The sequence below is a fragment of the Esox lucius genome, chromosome 6, assembly GCF_011004845.1.
Source record: "Esox lucius isolate fEsoLuc1 chromosome 6, fEsoLuc1.pri, whole genome shotgun sequence".
Taxonomy (NCBI): Eukaryota; Metazoa; Chordata; class Actinopteri; order Esociformes; family Esocidae; genus Esox; species Esox lucius.
The window spans coordinates 29,708,330-29,723,514 of NC_047574.1; positions in this window are offsets into that span (position 1 = coordinate 29,708,330).

Below are 15,185 nucleotides of genomic sequence, written 5' to 3' on the forward strand. Positions count from 1 at the left end.
ATGCTTTATGATCATAATCTGAGCCTCTGTTATCCATTTTATAGTCACAATTTATATAAACAGTACTTTTTCATTTTTCCCACTCAAAGATTTCAGTTAGTTTTTCAATAGAATTTTTCACATTATAGGTCACATTAAAAGTAGAAAAAGTTCAGACATGATTTATCTTTGTCTCATTCATTTACATCACAAAAACCTGGCATTTTCACATGGGTGTGTAGACTTTTTATATCCACTGTACTTATCTGGTGACACAACAGAAATTAGGAGGTAGGAATTTAACTTGGGTTGAGTTTTTATGATGTTGGACTGTATGTATGATTTATTAACTGAGCAACGTGTGTGTTTTAGACTTACCTAGGGATGCGTCAAAAGCCTGATCCTTCATATATAACCAGTAATGGTAGTACCTTCAGGGTTTGCTGTTAATCCCATGTTCCTAGGCAAGGTTTTTGTGTAATTTATCTTTGTTTGTTTAATGTATAATTTTCTTTTTTTCACCATAGTAGCCGTAGTTTACTCCCTCCCTCCCTCCCACCTGTGGCCCAGTGTGCCATGTATTGGCCCAGTGTGCCGTGTATTGGCCCAGTGTGCCATGTATTGGCCCAGTGTGCCATGTATTGGTCCAGTGTGCCGTGTATTGGTCCAGTGTGCCGTGTATTGGCCCAGTGTGCCGTGTATTGGCCCAGTGTGCCGTGTTTTGGCCCAGTGTGCCGTGTATTGGCCCAGTAGGCCGTGTATTGGCCCAGTAGGCCGTACTTTATGTGCAATTATCATCTCTTCAGTGCATTTCAACTGACACAAACCCTTCTGTGTTGCCTTGATTGGCCTCATTGTTTTAAAGTATTCTCAAATAAATTGATATATGTTGTTATACAAAAGCCTCTGTTTCTTTTCCTTCCTTTAATGGAAACCTAGCACAGGGATTTAGGATAGAATGGTTAAGCTGCAAGTGAAGCTGTGGGTCACTCACCATTAGGAGAGTGACATTGTCAGTTGGTCTAGTTTACCTAAGCCATTGCTTATAAAGGTCACACGTTTCGAACTCTAGTAAAATGTTATCATGTTATGAATGCTAGACAAACATATCACATGTTACAAACGCTATTAAAATATATATTACGTATTTACACCAAACATCAAAACCATGTCTCGAACTGGCAACTTGCAGCTAATGGCTTTACCAAGGTTGCTACAATATTTAATAAATGTATTTTAGGGTTACAGTTAACATTCGGTATTGCAGCACTGGGGTTAATGTTAGGGTTGAGCTTTAGGTTATGATTAGAAAAAAAATCACTTGTAAAACATTGTAGCAACCTTGGTAAGGCCACAACTCGCCTCAAAAATGAGATGTCCCTATTTGGAGTAATGAGTAATCAATCAATCAAATATATCTATAAAGCCTTTTTTACAACAGCAGTTGTCACAAAGTGCTTTACAGAGACACCCAGCCTTAAACTCCAAGGAGCAAACAACAGTAGTGTTGGATTTCAGTGGCTAGGAAAAACTCCCTAAGAAGGCCGAATTTTAGGAAGAAACCTAGAGAGGACCCAGGCTCAGAGGGGTGACCAGTCCTCTTTTGGCTGTGCCGGGTGAGATATTAAGAGTCCAATTGGAATAATTTATACATTTCTCTGGGCTAAATCCAGAGTCTATTTGATTTTAGACTAGATCAAAAGTATGACCAGGTGGACAAGGACAGGCACAGCAACGGGCCCCCCAAACCAGGTACTCCGCAAGTGTGGACCAGGACCTCATCTCCTCCTAAAATGTAAAACTGGAGGAGACTGAGAAAAGTTAGAAAGTGCATTCCTCATATCCCCCAGCACAGTAATATAGCAGCGTAATACCTTGGAACTGAGACGCGTATCTGAGCTGAAGGATATGGGTTCAAAAAACTGTCCGCCAATCATTATATTTTTCCTGGTTTATTACTTTCCTGGTTTATTAAGGTTTCTTAACCTTACTTAATCTTACAAATTTGTCTGTCAAAGATTTTCATAAAAAAATTTATGTATTCCAATGAGACCATGTTGCATATTCTGAAGGATTTAAAAAAAATACTGAATCAGAAGTACTTTTTCTTTATTTTATTGTTCATAGCCAAACAGTCATCAAACTAATAGGGGACATATACTACCGTTCAAAAGTTTGGGGTCACTTAGAAGTTTTCTTATGTTAAGTTTAGATATTGTTAAAATTGTACATGACTATTGTAGCAGGAAACTGATGATTGTTTTTAATGAAATATCTACATAGGCATATAGAGACCCAATTAACAACAATCACTCCTGTGTTCCAATGGCACATTATGTTTTCAAATCCAAGACTATCATTTTATAATGCTAATTAAGCTTTAGAAGACCCTTGAGTGGTTGTTATCACAGCTGAAAACTTTTATGCTGATTAAAGAAGCAATAAAACTTGTCTTCTTTAGACTAGTTCTGTATCCTCACCTGAGAAATGAAGGCTATGCCATGTGAGAAATTGCAAAGAAACTGAATAGCTCGTACAACAGTGTAGTACTACCTTCACAGAATAGCGCAAACTGGCTCCAAGCAGAATAGAAAGAGTGGGAGGACTCTGTGCACAACTGAGCAAGAGGACTTAACATCAACAGTGAAGAGCCAACTCAAGCATGCTGGCCTTCTAGGCAGGTCCAGTGTCTCTTCCTTTGCTCATCTTAATTTTTACTTTTTTTTGGCCAGTCGGAGATATGGCTTTTTCTTTGCAGCTCTGCCTAGAAGGCCAGCATCCTGGAATCGCCCCTTCACTGCTGACGTTGAGACTAATGTTTTGCAGGTACTATTTAATGAAGCTGCCAGTTGAGAACCTATGAGGTGCCTGTTTGTCAAACTGGAAACTCCAATGTATTTGGCTTATTGCTCAGTTATGCACCGGGGCCTCCCACTCCTCTTTCTATTCTGGATAGAGTCAGTTTGCGCTGCTCGTTGAAGAGAGGTCTCACTCGTATCTTGTTTTTGATTGATTATGGTCACTAATTCGTTAATAACTACCCTCACCTAGGTGTCTAGATCTTAATTGGAAACCACCTTATAGAAAAAAAAAACATAATGCCCTCTGTGGAATGACATGACACTTGTGTTATAGCAATCTGTGTGTCAATTAAACAGGCAATATCATAGGCAATAATTGTTTGATGTCAGGTCTAAGCAGGGGAACACAATCTTCAACTGGGTCATAAAGAAGGACAATCTGCCAATGAAGTTAAGAGCCCTACTTAAGTTGACTACATAAAAATGTTACAGGCCCCCATTGATTATGTCCTTCTTAAAATTACCTTTTGGCCACTAGAAGTCTCTATCATTCTCTATGTGTTAGGGCCAAAGGATCAAATTGAAATAAGGTACCAATTGTGAATTTTCTTTTATGTAATTAACTCTCCAATGAGAAAAGTAATCGAGTCTTGTGACTTGGAAAACAGGTGCTATTTATAATGCCACTGATTCTTGCCATTATGAAATAGTCTTTATTAGGCATTAGGATCTAGTCCATGGTCCTTTCCAGTCTGTGTTATTCCTACAGTCTGACAGGTATTGTAAGTATAGTTAAGGCCACTGCTGCTTAGCTATATTTTTTGTGTAAAACATTGTTCTTATATTTTTCATATTCTGATTAAAGTGACAGTGCCCTGATAATTTGCTGTGCAAACTGTAACCCTATTGTAGGATTATAATTTACCAAGTGAAGTGAAGGTATATTAGGTTTAGGTCTGCTTTGCCTAAACCTACTAGTTTACAGAGGTGACATAATTAACGTTAAAGTCCACGCTAAAACACTTTGATTAGAAGTGTTTAGAAACCTGAAAATCCGGTTGTGGAAAGAAAGCTGTCACCAAAAAGATGTCCAAAAGCTGATCGGCCAGGGCAGGTCTCCAGTTTCCTGTAAGCAGAATTGCCAGTCTTCTAAAAAAGGGAAACTATGCAAACCGCATTGGTGTAGGAACTGCAGTCTACATCCCTGCCGTCCTGGAGTATCTGTGTGCTGAATTTCTGGAGCTGGCAGGCAATGCAAGCAGTGAAAATAAGAAGGTATGCATTGCTCCCCGGCATATCCAACTGGATTTACAGAACAATGAAGAGTTGAACATTTTGTTGGTTGGCGTCACCATCTCTGCTTCACTGCTCCCCAAGAAGACGAGGGCAAATAAAGATGACAGCAGCCATGCCAAAGGTGTTGATTTTCAAGAGACTTAAACGTACCTTATGTTCTATTGCAACTGCATGCCTTTTTAAAATTGCCTCTGAATTACTAAAAACAAATATTGCTTTGACTATCCATTAGGACTGGTGTCAAATCTATGTTTGGTCTATCCTAAGGGACAGTGTGGAATGTAAGCAGGGACGGCACTCATTGTTACGGAGGGCTTTGGAGCTATTCGTAACTGTATTAAGACAAAACTGGTAGAGTACTTAAATGTTATGGTTCTTACAGTATCCTACGCCTGATTGGTGCTTGTGAAAACACTTCAAGCTTTGCTTTGAATGTTCATGATGTAGTTTTTAGGAATTGTGGGACACAGACATTACTTAACCTGAAATCATGTGAAACACCTTGAATGCAGACAGGTGGACTCCAACTAATTGTGACTTCTAAAGACAATCGGTTGCACCACGACTCATTCAGGTGTCATTTGCACATCTGGTTAGATGCTGATTGCATTTTGCTGTACTTTTCAATTACAAAGTTGAATCTAATGTCAAAGGGGGTTAATAATATGCACTCTATTTTCTGTTTTATATCTTTAATTGGAACTATTTGCAGATTTCTTTTCAGTTTGACTTTTTGTATTAATCAGAACTAAAATACATTCACTAGCGTAATCAGAGTTTAGGATCTCTCATATGATCAGCAAGCGATCCCATCAGGAGTGGTTGTGTGTCAGAATTGTCTGACCAATCTAAATAAAGCCTAGTCTTGTGTGTCCAGCAAACCGAGCGCAATAAATTATATAGTTAAACCATCAAAATGGCAAATGTAAACAGAAAAAAATGGACAAGCCTCCCTTTTTCTCACATAGGCACCCTCAGTTCCTGAACTGGGGACTTCATGCCCAAATTACATGTTTCCTGCATCAGGGAACGGTTATTTTAGTCTTAACTGTACATTCCCTTTCAGTTGACAGGTACTATGCAGGGATATCCAACCCCATATATATGCAGCCTCATTTAGTTATTAATGGTCTAATTATTAGAATCAGCTATGCTGAATTAGGGTTGGAGTGAAAACAACCAGGACTGTACCTCTCCGGTTGGAGACCCCTGAATTGCAACCATAACCCAAGCCAGTCTCGCAGACACTGAAACAGACGGTCCATGGCTGCTTGGACAAGAGAAAAACATCTTGCACTTCAGTATGTACTCCCATAAGGCGATGTGGGATATGCATGCAGGGCCAAGAGAGAAACCATTCTCTCTTGGCCCGTTAAAGAACCTATTTGAGATACAGTGGGGAGAACAAGTATTTGATACACTGCCGATTTTGCAGGTTTTGCTACTTACAAAGCATGTAGAGGTCTATAATTTTTATAAAACAAAAATCCAGAAAATCACATTATATGACTTTTAAATAATTCATTTGCATTTTATTGCATGACATAAGTATTTGATCACCTACCAACCAGTAAGAATTACGGCTCTCACAGACTTGTTTCTTTAAGAAGCCCTCCTGTTCTCTACTTATTACCTGTATTAACTGCACCTGTTTGAACTCGTTACCTGTATAAAAGACACCTGTCCACACACTCAATCAAACAGACTCCAACCTCTCCACAATAGCCAAGACCAGAGAGCTGTGTTAGGACATCAGGGATAAAATTGTAGACCTGCACAAGGCTGGGATGGGCTACAGGACAATAGGCAAGCAGCTTGGTTAGAAGACAAAAACTGTAGGTTCAATTATTAGAAAATGGAAGAAGTTCAAGAAGATCTCACCTCGTGGGGCATCAATGATCATGAGGAAGGTGAGGGATCAACCCAGAACTACACGGCAGGACCAGGTCAATGACCTGAAGAGAGCTTGGACCACAGTCTCAAAGAAAACCATTAGTAACACACTAGCCAGTCTCCAGACCTGAACCCAATAGAAAATCTTTGGAGGGAGCTGAAAGTCTGTATTGCCTAGCAACCCTGAAACCTGAAGGATCTGGAGAAGGTCTGTATGGAGGAGTGGGCCAAAATCCCTGCTGCAGTGTGTGCAAAGCTGGTCAAGAACTACAGAAAAGGTATGATCTCTGTAATTGCAAACAAAGGTTTCTGTACCAAATATTAAGTTCTGCTTTTCTGATGTATCAAATACTTATGTCATGCAATAAAATGCTAATTAATTACTTAAAAATCATACAATATGATTTTCTGGATTTTTGTTTTATTATGAAAACAAATCACAGTTGAAGAGTGCCTATGATAAAAATTAGAGTTCTACATGCTTTTTAAGTGGGAAACACTGCCGATTTTGCAGGTTATCAAATACTTGTTCTCCCCACTGTACATATGTCAATATTCTATACATCCTAATTAAGCAAATAAGACACTATGACAGCATGAAACAATGCTCCCCATTACAGTACACTGCGTGAAAATGCTCAAATTCTGGTTTCTCAGAGAACAGTAGAGGCCTTTAGTTGGCAGGCCACTGTCATGTATATTCTAAGGATTGTTACAGCCCTTTTATATTGTAATGTTGATATCTGGATTTGGGCTTAGTAGATCGTGATAAATCAAGACATTATGTCTAAGTAATTAGTATTATTAAATTTAAATTGGCTGAATAAATCAGCTGATTGACTGGAATTTGTATCCCAAAAATATAGTGGAGGTCACTCTCAATTATACAAAATGTTTTATTTTCACTAAATATATATAGAAAACATTTATGTTTTCTATATTTGTTTATAAATGTTTTTCACAGCACTCTGTGAACAGCCAGCCCTTTCAGCAATGTCCTTCTGTGGCTTACCCTCCTTGTGGAGGGTGTCAGTGAGTGTCTTCTGGACAACTGTCAGTCAGCAGTCTTCCCCATGATTGTGGTTGTGTGTACTAAAGGCTCAGGGAGTTGATTAGCTCTTCTCAGGTTGACATTTCTGTATTGTAATTTATTCTAATATTTTGAGATACTGGATTACTGATTTCCATGAGCTGTAAGCCGTCATCATCTAGACTGAAACAAAAAAGGCTTGAAATATTTCACTTTGTGTAATGAATCTAGAATATATGAAGGTGTCACTTTGATTTGAATTACAGAAAGAAATGAACTCTTCCATGATTTTAAATTTTTTTTAGATGCACCTGTATTTAGACTGTTTTACTGTCCTTACATCTCAATCATACTACAAATAAAAGAAAAGCATGGAAGATAAAATAGAGAACATATGACAAGAACACTGTTCTTATGAATTTACTCTGTTGGCAGTGCGCTGGCAGTGCACGGCCAACAAGCCTCCCTGGCTTTGTTGGCCGCCAGGGTGTAAGATTTAGCTGTTAACTTTTCTTTAAACTCTGCAAATCCTAAGAGTTGTAGGGGGTATTTCAGAAAGCAGGGTTAACATACTTTGAGTTTAAATCACAACTCTGGGTTGACTGACTCTGAGCTGTCCAACTCAGATCAGGTGGTAACAATTAGTTCAGTCAACTCTGAGTTAAGTTAACCCTGAGTAAAGCACGTGCATGATGAGATAAAAACCCTCATCAATGGAACGCAGATAACGTGATTCATCATGGCAACAGGAGAAAAAGGTGTTGGACCCCATACTTCTCCCCAGTGGAGTTAGATATATTAATGAATGCACATGCATATTCAAGAAAAAAGCAATACAGTATCAGCAGCAAAATAACGTGAGCTAGTGTGGCAGAAATTTGCTGACCGAGATCAGGGGCGAAAATTTGATATCAAGTTTGGAGGGGGCTATTACTTAACATTTTTGAGGGGGACACCAAAAATAGTGCTGTAATACTGTTTTAGTTTGCACTATCGGTTTGCTGGCTACTGTAGCTCTGCAAATTCAGCTATTGTGTGTGAACCCTACCAACATAAAACAAATTTACTGGATTAGCCCATGTTTGCTACGCGAGTGCCTTTCAGACGGTAGATGTGAACGCTGTCACTTTGCCAGCTAAGTAACACTACATACATAGCACTGCAAGCTTCTCTTAGTGACTCAGAATCAAACAGTTGCTAAAGCTGGTTGATGTTACTGTACCTTGCTAGCAAACATCTGCTAACCACTAGCTAACATAACGACTGACCTGTAATTCAATGCAGAGAAAATGAAGGCTGGTGATGGTTAAAAATTTGTTTTATTGTATTGAGTGGTAGAAGTAAAGCAATGTCTAACATAACCTTTGTTTTAACTACGTACTGAAAGTCAGCCACCCAACGACAGACTCAGACTGTCAGATTCCCACACATGCACTGTACCACTACAAGTGATCTTTTTAGTGACTCGGGACTCAAGTCCCTTTTTTCTAGAGAATCGTTCAATTGTATCGTTCATTCGAACGTTTGACAGCGGATTACTACAACATGATCACTTGCTTCATACCCGGTCCTCCAGCTCAGTTCTCCAATCAACTTCTATGTGCATTCGCAGAGATAAAAAAATCAAGACAGAAATAAAGACATGTTTATAACTGATAATTGAACGCAAACTATAATAATTAATATAGTTAGTTGATTTTCTAATGCCAAAAAGGCTTGTAAACGACTGACTGTCAGGTTCATCATTCAATTGAACGGTTGTTTGGTTCATTTCAACGTCTGCTAGCGGAGTTGGAGGAATTACTGACTCAAATGAACGAAATGACTCGAAAGAATCAAACTTTTTACAGAAAGATTCAACAAGATCTGAGTCAGTAGAAAGGGTCGAACTTCCCATCTCTAACCACTATGAAACAAAATCCCTTAATTTTCACCCTAAAATGTACTTAACTCTCCCATTAATATTGATACAATTAAGGTGGTGTTTAATGGATTTTCAAGAGGTTAATTAAGGGGTATTAATTGTTATTAAGTTGTAAATTAATCGTTTTTGAAGGATTTTATTATGGATGCACCGATAACACTTTTTTTCAGACCGAGTACAAGTACGAGTACTTATATTTGGTTACTTGCTGATACTGAGTACCAATACCAAGCACTCAAAGCTGCACTATAATATAACAAATCTGATTTTATTTATATTAGAAAGGTTCTCTACATTAACATACTTAAGCTCTAACCATTTCTGAATTTGCTCCACCTTCTTTACCTTATATAATGTATTATTCAAATAGTAATTTGTTTAATTTAGATTTTACCCCACATAGTTTCTCCTTTGAAAATATAAACAACACACAGAACCCATCACAGGCTTTTATTTTGAAGGCAAAATACGTAAATCTGTAAAAGTACTACAAAATGCATTTCAGTTACTCCTGAACTCATACCGTGAAATATACTGAACGTGTACCATTACCTATCAATAAAGCTATAAAACAATAGTTAAGGAGGATTCAAAATGTATTTCATAACTGAATTTCACAGTCTTCAAAATCACTGATATCTTACAACCATAGCAAAATGTATTTAAACAAGAAACCAGGCAAGCCGGCAAGAATTCCTATTAGCCAGTTCACATACATGGGACATTTTATGTGAACTGGTTCCAATCTTACTTTTCTTTCTTTTTCTCTTGTACACCTCTTCATTGTACACCTCTTCATTGCCAAGAAAAGATGTAATATTTTCTTTCTAAAACGTATTAAAAAACAAACAATGACTCTAGATGTACAAATTTAAAAGACAATACACAGTCACTCCCAACTTCACCTATGGCAGTTTTGTTCATGGATAATTTAAATAATAAGTAAAATCTGCTAAAGACACATTGCCTTACAGAAAATAGCTCAATGTAAATTTCCTTATCAAATAGCCCTCCTGTAACACCCCTGAATAACCATGTTTGTGGTTATGTGTGTGTGTATATATATATATGATTAAGCCTATTTGCCCTAGTTTTGCGTGGGGTGGGGGGCCAACTTCACGCAGGTCTGAAAATGTGGATACATTTGTTTTCTTCGTAAATATGTAAATACAACTCCTGTATATAATAACATTTCGAATACCGTAATTAAAATTAACAACGGACGCACACTGCTTGTAAACTGCTGAAGGTATGAAAGACATGAGATGACAACAGCTCTGTCAGCTGTCCAAAAGATGACCACTGACACCTTGCACAAGGAGGGCAGGACACAAAAAGTCATTGCTAAAGAGGCTGGCTATTCACAGAGCTCTGTGTCCAAGCACATTAATAGAGAGGCGAAGGGAAGGAAAAGATGTGGTAGAAAAAAGTGTACAAAGCAATAGGGATAACCGCACCCTGGAGAGGATTGTGAAACAAAACCCATTCAAAAATGTGGGGGAGATTCACAAAGAGTGGACTGCAGCTGGAGTCGGTGCTTCAAGAACCATCACACACAGATGTATGCAAGACATGGGTTTCAGCTGTCGCATTCCTTGTGTCAAGCCACTCTTGAACAAGACACAGCGTCAGAAGCGTCTCGCCTAGGCTAAAGACAAAAAGGACTGGACTGCTGCTGAGTTATGTTCTCTGATGAAAGTAAATTTTGCATTTCCTTTGGAAATCAAGGTCCCAGAGTCTGGAGGAAGAGAGGAGAGGCACAGAATCCACGTTGCTTGAAGTCCAGTGTAAAGTGTTCACAGTCAGTGATGGTTTGGGTTGCCATGTCATCTGCTGGTGTTGGTCCACTGTGTTTTCTGAGGTCCAAGGTCAACACAATCGTCATGCTTCCTGCTGCTGACCAACTTTATGGAGATGCAGATTTCATTTTCCAACAGGACTTGGCACCTGCACACAGTGCCAAAGCTACCAGTACCTGGTTTAAGGAGCATGGTATCCCTGTTCTTAATTGGCCAGCAAACTCGCCTGACCTTAACCCTATAGAAAATCTATGGGGTATTGTGAAGAGGAAGATGCGATACGCCAGACCCAAGAATGCAGAAGAGCTGAAGGCCACTATCAGAGCAACCTGGGCTCTCATAACACCTGAGCAGTGCCACAGACTGATCGACTCCATGCCACGCCACATTGCTTCAGTAATTCAGGCAAAAGGAGCCCCAACTAAGGATTGAGTGCTATACATGCTCATACTTTCATGTTCATACTTTTCAGTTGGCCAACATTTCTAAAAAATCATTTTTTTGTATTGGTCTTAAGTAATATTCAAATTTTCTGAGATACTGAATTTGGGATTTTCATTCATTGTCAGTTATAATAATCACAATTAAAAGAAATAAACACTTAAAATATATCAGTCTGTGTGGAATGATAGTATACATTATACAAGTTTCACTTTTTGAATGGAATTACTGAAATAAATCAACTTTGTGATGATATTCTAATTTTATGACCAGCACCTGTAGTTGATTTTGGGCTCTTTTCACTGCCTAGTTCGTTTGCCTGGACCAAGTGAGGTCATCTATTCATGCAAGTGCAACCCAACAGCCACAAAACGTACTTGGAAGAAGCTGAAGATAAAATAGATATATATATATATATACACTTCAAACAGGAAAAGTATAATATCAGTACAAGCAATTGTGATACTGCTTAGCCTCCCCTACCTTTTTAAACACCTTTCAGTGGTTACATGCAACATATATTAAAGTAGTAAGTGACATTTTCTAAGCAAAATGAATACAATTCTTGAACAAAGTATAATTCTTTGTTGGCCTATCTGCACATTAACACTGTGGAAAGACTTCCTATTCACATAATCTCCTTCATTTACTGAAGGAGCTGTGATAGGAGTATGAATGCCATCTATGCAGCCAATCACCCCTGGAAACCCACTAAATGAACTGATTTCTGCTTAGATTTCTGCTTACCTGCAATTCTGTGGACTTCGTTGATGAAACTTCTGGATCTGTGACTTGGGAACACTACTAAATTGTACAGAAAACATTTCAGTGCAAGAGTCACTGTCAAGGGTGCAGAAGAGAGGAACCAGGCGCAGGCAGAAGTTAGTCAATGTTGACCTTTTAATAAACAAACACAGAGCACAACCAAAACAGAGAAAGGAAAGGGCTCACTTTAAGCAGCAAAACGGACGCACTCATCGGTTACATAACACATAACTGACAACAACAGCAATGATCGACAAATGTGGGAGCAGAGGTGAAACATTTAAACATTAATGAGATGATTGGGACCTGGTGTGAATGATTAAAGACATGTGACACGAAACAAGTCCGTGATGCGTTTGTATAATGATGGGAACTGAAGGTGCACGGCACGGTGGCGCTGCTGCTCACCGTACTGTGACAGTACCCCCCCAACACGAACCCCGGCCCAAGGGAGGCGGGGCGGGGCAGCACAGAACCCCCTTCGGCATAAACCAGCCGAGAGGGCAGAACAGCCGGGACAGACCGGGGCAGCGGAGTGGCCAGGGGCGGTGGGACCGCTTGAACCGGAGAGTGCGGCATAGCGGCCGGGACAGGAGAGGGTGGTGGCGGCTCCTGGGCAGCAGGAGGGAACAGCCAGCGCCTTGGAGCTGGCACTGGACATAGAGGGGGTGCTGTCAAGGCTCTCCTCTGGCACCCCCATAGCCCCCCCCCCTACACATATCCTGGGGAGGCCTCTGGGTCTCCATAACCCAAGGAGGCCTTGGTTCAGGGGGGAATATGTCCTTCTCCAGCCGAAACCGATACCGGGCCAGCAGCTCCTTGGTCCCGATGATCTGACGGTGACCACACACCTCCACAATCGCCTGCCCAATGCGCACCTCGGTAAAGGGAGCTTCCAGCTCCAGCTGTCAGAAGCGCATCGTGCCGAGCATGCACTCAAGGAGGCGGCGGTTCCGTAAGTTGTTTTCCTCCTTTACAACCTGCTGATTTTGAAGGTTGATCATTTCTGTCAAGGGTGCGGAGGAGAGGAACCAGGCGCAGGCAGAAGGTAGTCGATGTTGACCTTTTAATAAACAAACACAGAGCACAATTAAAACATAGAGAAAGAAAAGGGCTGACTTTAAGAAACAAAAAAGACACACTCATCAGACAATGATCGACAAATGTGGGGAGCAGAGGGGAAAAATTTAAACACATACTGTGTGTATGATTAAAGACGTGATGCGTTTGTATAATGATGGGAACTGAAGGTGCACAGCACAGTGGCGCTGCTGCTCACCGTACTGTGACAGTCACATCTCTGACAGCCCAACAGAGATGGTTATGCTCAGCAGACAGCTGAGCATGTTATACAGAATACTGCAATACAACATGCCTGGTACAGTAGAAATAGCAATTTTGACTTTAATGTCCTAATACTTGTGGAAAGTACTGTAGACTATGCAATCACCTAGGAACTGCAAGCAATGCAATCACCTAGGAACTGTCAATGTTCTTGCTTCCTAGAAGTCATAATTTTAACAAGCAAATCAGACCATCTTGGTCATGACTAGGTAACCTAGTTGTAAATTTGAAGCAATATTAGTGACTTTGCTGCAGCCTCACATGTCAAGTGATTAATTAATTACAGATGTTTCACTTTCATAATTATTTTCTGGTTCTACTCAGAACTGATCAGATTTTGTTTTCCAACTCTTTGCAATTAAACAGGAATTTTTATCCACTACTGTGGAAATGTACTGTCATTAAGTGTTTGTGTGTCTGTGCAAGAGAGTAAACGGGAGAGGTTGTACATGAAGGCATGTTTCTGGTTGTGTGTGTAACTGACTTATTGAGTCAGTGTGACTAGGAGTAATCTGTTCTTTTCATCCACACTAATCATTAACTATCATACACTGCTTCTGGGCAGAGGGTCATGTATGGATAAATTGTCAGTTAGTCTGTGAGTTAATACATTTTTGACTGCACCCCTTTTAATTTAAACAAGACGTTTCAGAGTTTGGTTTGATCTCCTTTAGAAGCTTAAAAGAATGTTAATTGAACTATGATTTGTAACCTTCAACTTAAGAGAAGTTTCTGAATTATGAAACATTCTAAAATATAAGAATGTGACAACATTCTTTTTTAAAATTCTTTACAAACTGTGTAAAAAGGCAGCAGGAAGGCACACAAGATCTGCTCCCAAGATCTTTCATATTGTAACCCAACCACCAAAATGTCTTACATTTTATGTAATTATTTAAATACAAAAAAAGTTTCCCAAATAAATCATCAATTAGTTTGCATGCTCAACCTTTTTGGCATTCAGGTTTAAAATGACAGTTTATGACCATGATTTTCAGTAACACTTTATTTTGAGAGACCCAAAAGTGGGCCTGTTGTCATACCCTCACCCTGATTCTGTTCACCTGTGGTCTTGTCCCACTCCCACTAGGTGTCTCCCATTCCCTCGTTATCCCTGCCTTCTTAACCTGTCTTCTCTGTTTGTTCCAATTGCCAGTTTGTTTTGTGTGCTTCTTCCAAGTCGTTTCTTCATTCCTTTGTGTTCCCAGTGCTCTGTGTCAAGTTTTCCTGTGTACCAGACTGCAGCTTGTTTACCTACTCTACTCTGCTGCTCATCATCCCCCTGTACCTTCGCTGAGATTAGCTGTGTACTGAACCCCTGCCTGTTTTGACTGCTCCATTCTTGCTTGCCGTCTCACTTCTATTAAACAACTTAACGGTAGTTACTGCCTCTTGTGTCGTACATTTGGGTCCACATCTGAGTTGTGACATATGTAAATGCTCTACAGATTGTGTACTGACTATCTGTATCATTTTAACTGTCTACTATTCCTAACCCTTATCTTTATTCTAAACCTAACCTTTATTCCATCCATAACCTTAACCCTTACCCTAAACCTTATTCTAAACCTAACCTTCACCTTAGCAAGCAGTTGTTTGTCAACTGATAGTTTATTTAAAGTTGGCTGAAAGTTTGTTCACACTTTTAATATACAACCTCTACAGATGGAAATTGGGACTCCTCAAAATAAAGTGTAACCTGATTTTTTTTATACAAACACCTAAAGATAATCAACCAGAAACAATAATCCATAAAGACCACAATTACAGCCCACTAAATAAAGAAATAAAGTGGGGAAGGAGGAGAGGTGTGTGTGTGTGTGGCATATAGCATGTGCATGTCTCCAACACTGTCTCATTGGGTACTAAAACATTTTCAGGCAACACTTTTTTGGTTTTCCTTCCATCTAGTC